Here is a 9601-nt window from a genome sequence, read left to right as displayed (position 1 = left end):
ATAGTACATACATCCAACAGTATAATAAAGTCTACATGTATTGTTACGGTAAGGTGTTCAAAATACATTATTAAAGGATACTTTAATACAATATATAAGTATTGGACTCAATTGAGAAAAAAAATATCTTTTGCATGTCTGAGTGTACAAACATAGGTCCTACTTATGAAACAGAGAACAGGCATAGAGATGGCTACTGATGGTAAACCCCTGCTTCCAACGGCCACCTTTTGCTTACTGAAGGCTGTTGGAGCAGACATACCATGGTGACAAGCTCCAGAGGGCATGGCTGAGGTGGGGGCAACACTGCACAGAGCCCCCTCTAGGACCACCCTCTCCTCTGGTGGAGATGCTGGCACATAGAGAAGCTGGTGGGCTGCGAGGGGTGGAGCATGCACATTCTGAATTGAAAGCTTTTAGGCAAATAAATATTCAGGAGTCTGCTCTGAGAACAACACCCCCCCCCCAACTATGGCCTTGGTGAGGGCTTGTGAGATCCAGTTGGTCCCTGGCAGCAAGCTTAGAGAAAGTTCCATAGGAATTCAGTGCGGCCATCTGGAGGCCTGGGCACATCATTGGTACCTTCATGCACATGGGAGATATGGGACCCCCAGGAGGCTAGGTCCTGGCACTTGCCCTATATTCAGGCACTGCCCAGAGCAGCCAGCCTACCTGGTGGAGGTGGATCAGATGATCTTGAAGTTGTGGCCTGACTGTCCAGGTGTCCAGGTCAGGAGTTTAGGTACATTTATCAACCCTTCCCCTACGGGCCCTGACACAGGCCAAGAGCGGTTAGTGGACTCTTAAAGCCCACAAAGCTGTGTCCACCAGCTGTCCAGTTACAATTCTGATCTCCAGTACAACCTCTACCACTGGCCAGCCACAAAACAGGAAGCACACACCCAGTGGTAAAGTTCTGGGCACCTGTCCGCATCCTGGGCCAGTGGCAGAAGTTAGAGGGGAACATTTTGATACAAAAATCACAGATCCCAGGACCCACCTGACCCTCAGCCTGTTCTCCTGGAAAACCCAGAGGTGGCTGAAATCCAGGGAAAGGACTCTCTTTCAAGAGGGTGTTTGGAAGCAGCAGGAGACACTTAATAAACCTAAGGCAGGGAATACAGAGACATTACTCAATACCAGAAGCAATCAAGGAGGAGTAAGCTTAGTCCCTTCTGAAAGCAGATTGTGTTTCCTTCAGTTCTGGTTCCTTTTCATTGCAAGACTCATAAAATTTAGGGAGGGAGAGAAACCAACAGGTATCTGCCTCAGAGCCCAGGGTATGTGTGGCGGGGAGGCGCCAACCTAGTTCCCCTGCTAACCTTGCTTTGCCATCACTTGCATGTGGCTGCCTACCACTCCATGGTCTCCGCATGGGCCAGTGCTCAGTGCAGGGTGCAGGGTGGCAGGGGAGGCCAGGTCCTTCCTTTTAGTCTCTGGGTGGTGCTGGAGAAGTGCAGGTGGGATTGGCTGCCCATAGGAACTGCCTGCTGTCCCCTGGCAGTGCAAACAGCACCAACTGGCTGGTTCCTTAGCCTCCCAGAAACCCACCACCACCCTCGGAACTTCAGAGTCCAGACTCCTAGAGTTGCACACCCCGCAGCACTAGGCAGTGGGGCTGCAGGTGGTGCCCTCTTACCCCTACCTGGTCAGCCTTGGAGTAAGATGTGGAAATGGCATCTGAGTGTGAGCGGTGTTGTATGTGTCTGTGTGTCTGTGTGTGTGTCTTCTTAGCTTTGGAATCTGATATCCAAAGACTATGAAGGAGCCAGCAATCCCTCCCCTCTGCAGCATGTGCAAGTGGGAACACCTCCTTGGCAGAGGGATCCGGTTAGCTCTGCTGTACCCAGACCCCAGGCTGCCTGTCCATGGTGGAGGAGCACCATTTCAACATTCAGTCCATCCTAGGATCAGACTCTCCCAGCAGCTCACAGAGGCAGATCCTTGGCTAGTGATGGAATTTAAACTTTTGTAGGGAACAGTGTGGAGCCACGTCAAGAGTCTGTGATTTGTACTCAGAGGTAGGTTCGCAGAGGCCAACTTCGACTTTGCTGGGCAATTTCAGAGTGACATTGCAGCAACCTGGCCAACTGGCCTGACTGTTTTTATCCTTTGTCTTGAGACTGCCCAGGAGAATCCCTGTAGCCTTGCTGTTTACCATGACACAAATGGTCTACCAAGTAAAGGACTCAGAGTTACAGAGCAGCTGTCAGATAGTGAATTCTTGCTGCCACTGCTGTCTAGTCTGGCCTTCAAGTAGAGAGCTTGAAGAGAAGCAGGCCCCATGGCCTGCATAGTCTGTGGGGTATTATGTTTTCTTTATAAAAATTGGTCATTAAACTCCACTTTCCTTGATATCTAATTGTTGAGCTTCCATTGGATGTGATGGATCTTTGTTCTCACTCCATGGTTTGTGTTTCCCAAACCTATGATTTCAGCTGAGATATCCCTCTGCAGCCTTTTTGAGCTACCCCTGAATCTGGTGGTTCATTTTTCTCACTCCATGTTTTCTGCCTTCACACTCCTAAGTTTGCTGTTGAGAAATCTGCCTGTAGTCTTATTGAGCTTCCCTCGAATGTGATGGATCATTTTTCTCACTCCATGGTTTCTGCCTTCTGACCACTATGTTTTCTGCTGAGAAATCTGCCTGTAGCCGTATTCAGCTTCCCTTGCCTGCGACGCCTCATTTTTCTCACTCCATAGTTTCTGCCTTTTGATATCTTTGTTTTGATTAGAAATCTGCCTGTAGTCTTATTGAGCTTCCCTTGCATTTGATGGATCATTTTTCTCACTCCATGGTTCCTGCCTTCTCAACCCTATACTTTCTGCTGAGAAATCTTTCTGTATTCTTATTGAGCTCCGTTCAAGTTATGGTTTATTTTTCTCACTGAATGGTTTCTGCCTTCTCACCACTGTGTTTTCTGCTGAGAAATCTGTTTGTAGTTTTATTGAGCTTCCCTTGCATGTGATGGATCATTTTTGTCAATCCATGGTTTCTGCCCTCTAACCATATGTTTTCTGCTGAGAAAACTGCCTGTTGTCTTATTGAGGCTTCCTGGCATGTGATGCACCTTTTTACTCACTCCATGGTTTCTGCCTTTTCAACTCTATGATTTCAGCAGAAAAATCTCTCTGTAGTCTTATTGAGCTCCCCTTGAATCTGATGTATAATTTTTCTCATTAAAAGTTTTCTGCTTTCACACCCCAAAGTTTTCTGCCAAGAAACTTCCTATAGCCTATTTGAGCTTCCAGTGCATGTGATAGATGATTTTTCTCACTACATGGTTTCTGCATTCTCAGCTCTATTTTTTTTCTGTTGAGAAATCTGCCTATAGCCTTATAGAGCTTCCCTTGCATGTGATGGATCATTGTTCTCACACCATTGTTTCTGCCTTCTCTAACCTATGTTTTCTGATGGGGAATATGCCTGTTGTCTTTTTGGTCTAAACTTGGATATTTTCATTCATTTTTCTCATACAATGTTCTCTGCCTTCTCAATTCTATGTATTCAGCTGAGAAATCTTTCTGTATTCTTATTGAACTTAATTTGCATGTGATTGTTCATTTTTCTCACTCCATGGTTTCTGCCTTCTCACCCCTTTGTTTTCTTATGAGGAATCTGTCTGTTGTCAAACTGAGCTCCCCTTGCACGTGAGGGATCATTTTTCTCATTCTTTGGTGTCTGCATTCTCACCGCTATGTTTTCTGTTGAGAAATCTGCCTGTAGTCTAATTGGGCTTTCCTTGCATGTAATGCAGCATTTTTCTCAATCCATGGATTCTGCCTTCTCTCCCCTATGTTTTCTGTTTGAAATCTGCCTGTAGTCTTATTGAGCTTCTATTGAATGTGACGGATCATTTTTCTCACTCCATGATTTCTGCATTCCCAACACTTTTATTTTCTTCTCAAATGTCTCTCAGTAGTCAAATGGAGCATCTCTTGAATTTTACAGATTACTTCTCTCCCTCCGTGGTTTCTGCCATCTCAAACCTGTGGTTTCTTCTGCGAATTCTTTCTGTAGACTTATTGGACATCCCTTTCATATGATGGATATTTTTTTCTCACTCCATGTTTTCTGCTGTCTCACCCTGTATTTTCTGCTGAGAAATCTGTCTGTATCTGATTGAGCTTCACTTGCATGTGATGGATCTCTTTTGTCACTCCATGGTTTCAGCCTCTTCAACCCTAGAATTTTCTGCTAAAAAATGTTCCTGTATTCTTACTCAGTTTCTCTTGCAGGTGATGGATCATTTTACTCAGTCCATGATTTTTCCCTCTCACCCCTATGTTTCCTGCTGAGAAATCTGACTGTAGTCTTATTGAGCATCCCTTTCATGAGATGGATCATATTTCACACTCCATGGTTTCTGCCTTCTCAACCCTATGTTTTCTGCTGATAAATCTCTCTGTAGTCTTATTGAACTCCCCATGCATGTGATTGCTCTTTTTTCTCACTCCATGGTTTCTGCCTCTCAGCCCTATGTTTTCTGCAGAGGAATATATCTGTTGTCATATTGAGCTCCCCTAGCATGTGAGGGATCATTTTTCTCATTCTTTTTTGTCTGACTTCATACCTCTATGTTTTCTGCTAAGAAGTCTCCCTGTAGACTTATTGGGCTTCCCTTGCATGTGATGGAGCATTTTTCTCACTCCATGGTTTCTGCCTTATGACACCTTTCTTTTGCTTAGAAATATGCCTGTAGTCTTATTGTGCTTCCTTGGCATGTGATGGATCATCTTTTCACTCCATGGTTTCTCCATTCTCAACCCTATGTTTTCAGCTGAGAAACTCACTGTAGTCTTATTGGGTTTCCCTTGAATTTGATGGATCATTTTACTCAATCCATGGTTTCTCCCATCTCTCCCCTAAGTTTTATGATGAGAAATCTTCCTGTAGTCTTATTGAGCTTCACTTGTATATTGTGGCTCATTTTTCTCACACCGTCATTTCTGCCTTCTCACCCTATGTTTTCTGCTGAGAAATCTGTCTGTTGCCTTATTCACTTTTCCTTGAATATGATGAGTCATTTTTCCTGATCATGATTTCTGCCTTCTCACTCCTGTGTTTTCTGCTGAGAAATCTGCCTGTAGTCTTACTGAGCTTCCCTGGATGCAGTGGATCATTTTTCTCATTCCTTGGTTTCTGCCTTCTCACCTCTATGCTTTCTGTTGAAAATTCTGCCTGTAGTATTATTGAGCTTCCCTTGGATCTAATGGATTATTTTTCTCACTCCAAGATTTCTGCTTTCTCAACCCTATATTATCTGCTGAGAAATCTGCCCATAGTCTTTTTGAGCTTCACTTTGGTTTTGATAGATCATTTTTCTTATTTCATGGCTTCTGCCTTCTCTTCCCTATGTTTTATGCTGAGAAATCTGCCTCTGGTCTAATTGAGCTTCATTTGCATGTGTTGGATCCTTCTTCTCAATCCATGTTTTCTACCCTCTCTACCCTATGTTTTCTGCTGAATAATCTGCCAGTAGTCTTATTGATTTTCCCTTGATTGTAGTGAATCATTCTCACCCAATATGTTTCTGACTTCTCACCGCTATGTTTTCTTCTGAGATATTGCCTGTACACTTATCGACCTTCCATTGCATATGATGGATCATTTTTCTCACCCCATGGTTTCCGAATTCTCAAGCCACTGTTTTCAGCTTAGAAATCTCTCTGTGGTCTTACTGAGCTTCCCTTGAAAATGATGGAATATTTTCCTCACTCCATGGATTCTGGCATCTCACCCCTATGTTTTCTGCTTTCAAATCTGCCTGTAGTCTTATAGAGCTACACTTGCATATGGTGGATCATTTTTCTCACTCCATGTTTTCAGCCTATGCCTCCCTACATTTTCTGCTAGGATATCTCCATGTAGTCTTATTAAGCAACTCTAGGAAGTGATGGGTCAATTTCTCACTCCATGGTTTATGCCTTCTCAACACTATGTTTCCTGCTGAGAAATCTCTCTGTAGTTTTATTGAGCTTCTTTGTATATGATGGAAAATTTGCTCACTCCATAGTTTCTGGCTTCTCACTGCTATGTTTTGTGATGAAACATGTGCCTGGTAGTCTTATTGAGCTTCCCTTGCAAGTGATGGATCATTCTTCTCCATCCATATTTCCTACCTTCTCAATACTATGTTTGTAAAGAGAAATCTGCCTGGAGTCATATTGACCTGCACTTGCATGTGAGGGGCATTTTTTTCTTTCCTTGGTTTTTCCTTTCAGTTCCCTATGTTTCTGCAGAGAAGTTTGCCTGTGGGGTTATAGTGCTTCCCTTTCATATTATGTATCATTTTTCTCACTCAGTCATCTGCCCTTCAATCCTGTGTTTTCTGCTGAGAAATAAGCCAGTAGTCTTATTGAGCTTCTCTTACCTGTGATGGATCATTTTTCTCACTCCATGTTTCTGCCCTCATAACCCTACTTTTTCAGATGAGAAATCTGTCTGTAGTCTTACTGGGCTTTCCTTGAATCTGATGGATCATTTTTCTCACTCCATGGTTTCTGCCTTTTCAACCCTATGTATTCTGATGAGAAATATGCCTGTAGTCTTATAGAACTTCCCTTGCATGAGATGGATTATTTTTCATGCTCCACATTTCCTTCTATCTCTTCCCTATGTTTTTCTTCTAAGGAATCTGTAGTGTTATTGAGCTTCCCTTGCACGTAATGGATTATTTTTCTCACTCCATAGTGTCTGTCTTCTCTTCCCCATGTTTTCTGCCTTGTAATCTGCCTGTAGTCTTATTGGCCTTCCTTTTCATATGATGGATCATACTCCTCCCTCCATGGTATCTATCTTCTCAATCCTATGTTTTCTGCTGACAAATCTGCCTGTAGTGTTATTAAGATTCCCTTGCCTGTGATGGATCATTTTCCACACACTATGGTTAAATCCATCTCACCACTCCCTATTCTGCTGAGAAATCTGCATGTACTCTTACTGAGCGTCTCTTGAATATGATGGATCATTTTTCTCACTCTATGGTTTCTCCATTCTCACCCCTGAGTTTTCTGCTGAGAATTCTTCCTGTAATCTTACTGAGTTTCCCTTGCATGTGATGGTTCATTTTCCTCACTCCCTTGTTTCTGCCTCCTTAACCCTATACTTTCTGCTGAGAAATCTTTCAGTAGTCTTATTGAGCTCCAGTCATGTGATGGATTATTTTTCTCACTCCATGTTTTCTGCCTTCTCTCCACTCTGTTTTTTGCTGAGAAATCTGCCTGCAGTCTTGTTCTTCCCTTGCATTTGATGGATTATTTTCCTCACCCCATGGTTAATGCTTTCTCACCCCAACGATTCTGCTGAGAAATCTGCATGAACTCTTATTGAGATTACCTAGAATCTGATGGATATTTATTCTCATTACAAGTTTTCTGCCTTCACACCCCAAAGTATTCTGCCAAGAAAACTGCCTGTAGCCTTATAGAGCTTCCTTTGCATGGGATGGAACATTTCTCTCACTCCATGGTTTCTGACTTCTCACCCCTATGTTTTATGCTGAGAAATCTGCCTGTATTCTAACTGAGCTTCCATTGCATATTATGCATCATTATTCTCACTCCATGCTTTCTGCCTTCCCAACCCTATGTTTTAATCTTAGAAATCTGTCTGTAGTCTTTTTGAGCTTACCTTGAATCTGATGGATCAATATTATCACTCCATGAATTCTGCCTTCTCTTCATTATGTTTTCTGCTGAGAATTCTTCCTATACTCCTATTGAGCTTCTATTGCATGTGATGGATGATTTTTCACACTCCATGTTTTCTGCTTCCACACCCTAAGTTTTCTGCTGTAGTCTTACTGAACTTCCCTGGAATGTGATGGATCTCTTTTCTCCCACCAAATTTTCTGCCTTCTTATCCCTATATTTTCTTCTGAAATATCTGCCTCTAGTCTTTTGAGATTCCCTTTCATGTGCTGGATAATTTTTCTCACTCCTAGGTTTCTCCCTTCACAACAGTACGTTTTCAGCTGAGAAATATGTCTGCAGTCAAACTGGGTTTGCCTTGAATCTGATGGATCAGTTTTCTCACTCCATGTTTTCTGCCTTCTCACCACTGTTTTCTGCTGAGAAATCTGCCTGTAGTCTTATTGAACTTCCGTGAATTTGATAGTTCATTTTTCTCACTCCATGGTTTCTGCCTTCTAACAATTTTGTTTTGTGGAGAAATCTGCCTATCATCTTATTGAACTTCTCTTGTATGTGATGGATCATTTCCTCTCCCCATGGTTAAACTCTTCTCTCCCCTACCTATTCTGCTGAGAAAACTGCATGTACTCTTGTTGATTTTCCCTTGAATCTCTCAGATAATTTTTCTCAATTCATGTTTTCTGCCTTCACACCCCAAAGTTTTCTGCCAAGAAAACTGCCTGTAGCCTTATTCAGCTTCCATTGCTTGTGATGGATCAGTATTCTCCCTCCATGGTTTCTGCTTTTTCATCCCTAATTTTCTGATGAGAAATTGGCCTGTATTATTATTAAGCTTCCCTTGCATTTGTTGGAAAATTTCATTCACTTCCTGGTTTCTGCCTTCTCACCACTATGTTTTCTGCTGAGTAATTGGCCTGTCATCTTATTGAGCTTCCCTTGCATGTGATGGATCATTTTTCTCCCTCCATGTTTTCTGCTTTCTCACACCTATGTTTTCCTGAGAAGTCTGCGTGTAGTCTTACTTAGCTTCCCTGGCATGTGATGGATTATTTTTCTCATTCCATGGTTTCTGCCACCTCACCCCTATGTTTTCTGATGTGAAATCTGTCTGTAGTCTTATTGAGTTTTCCTTTCATGTGATGGATCATTTTCTCACACCGTAGTTTCTGCCTTCTCAAATCTATGTTTTCTGATGAGGATTCTGTCCTAGTTTTATTGATCTTCCCTTGAATCTGATGCATAATTTTTCTCACTCCTTTGTTTCTGCCATCTCAACCATGTATTTTCTGCTGACATATCTTCCTGTAGTCTTATTGACATTCCCTTGAATTGATGGATCATCTTTCTCACTCCATGAGTTCTGCCATCTCAACCCTATGTCTTTTGATGAGAAATCTGTCTCTAGTGTTATTGCGCTTCCCTTGAAAGACATGGATCATTTCTCTTACTCCATGTTTTCTGCATTCTCACCCCTATATGTCTTGCTGAGAAATCTTCCTGTATTCTTCTTGAGTATCCCTTGCATGGGGTGGATCATTTTTCTTACTCCATGCTGTCTGCCTTCTCAACCCTACCTTTTCTGCTGAGAAATCTGCCTGTACTGTTATTGAGCTTTCCTTGAATGTGATGGCCCATTTTTCACACTCCATTGTATCTGCTTGCTCTCCCCTGTGTTTTCTGCTGAGAAATATGCCTGTAGAGTTATTGAGCTTCCCTTGCTTTTGATGGATCATTTTTCTCACTCCAGGTTTTCTGCCTTCTCAACCCTATGTTTACTGCTGAGAATTCTTCCCGTAATCTTACTGAGCTTCCCTTGCTTGTGATGGATCATTTTTCTTAAATCATTTTCTCTGTATTCTCACCCATATGTTTTCTGCTGAGAAATATTCCAGTAGTCTTATTGAGCTTCCCTTTCATGTGATGAATCATTTTTTCTCACTCCATG

The sequence above is a fragment of the Choloepus didactylus genome, chromosome Y (genome assembly GCF_015220235.1).
Source record: "Choloepus didactylus isolate mChoDid1 chromosome Y, mChoDid1.pri, whole genome shotgun sequence".
Taxonomy (NCBI): domain Eukaryota; kingdom Metazoa; phylum Chordata; class Mammalia; order Pilosa; family Megalonychidae; genus Choloepus; species Choloepus didactylus.
Note: the sequence above shows the minus strand (reverse complement) of the source record.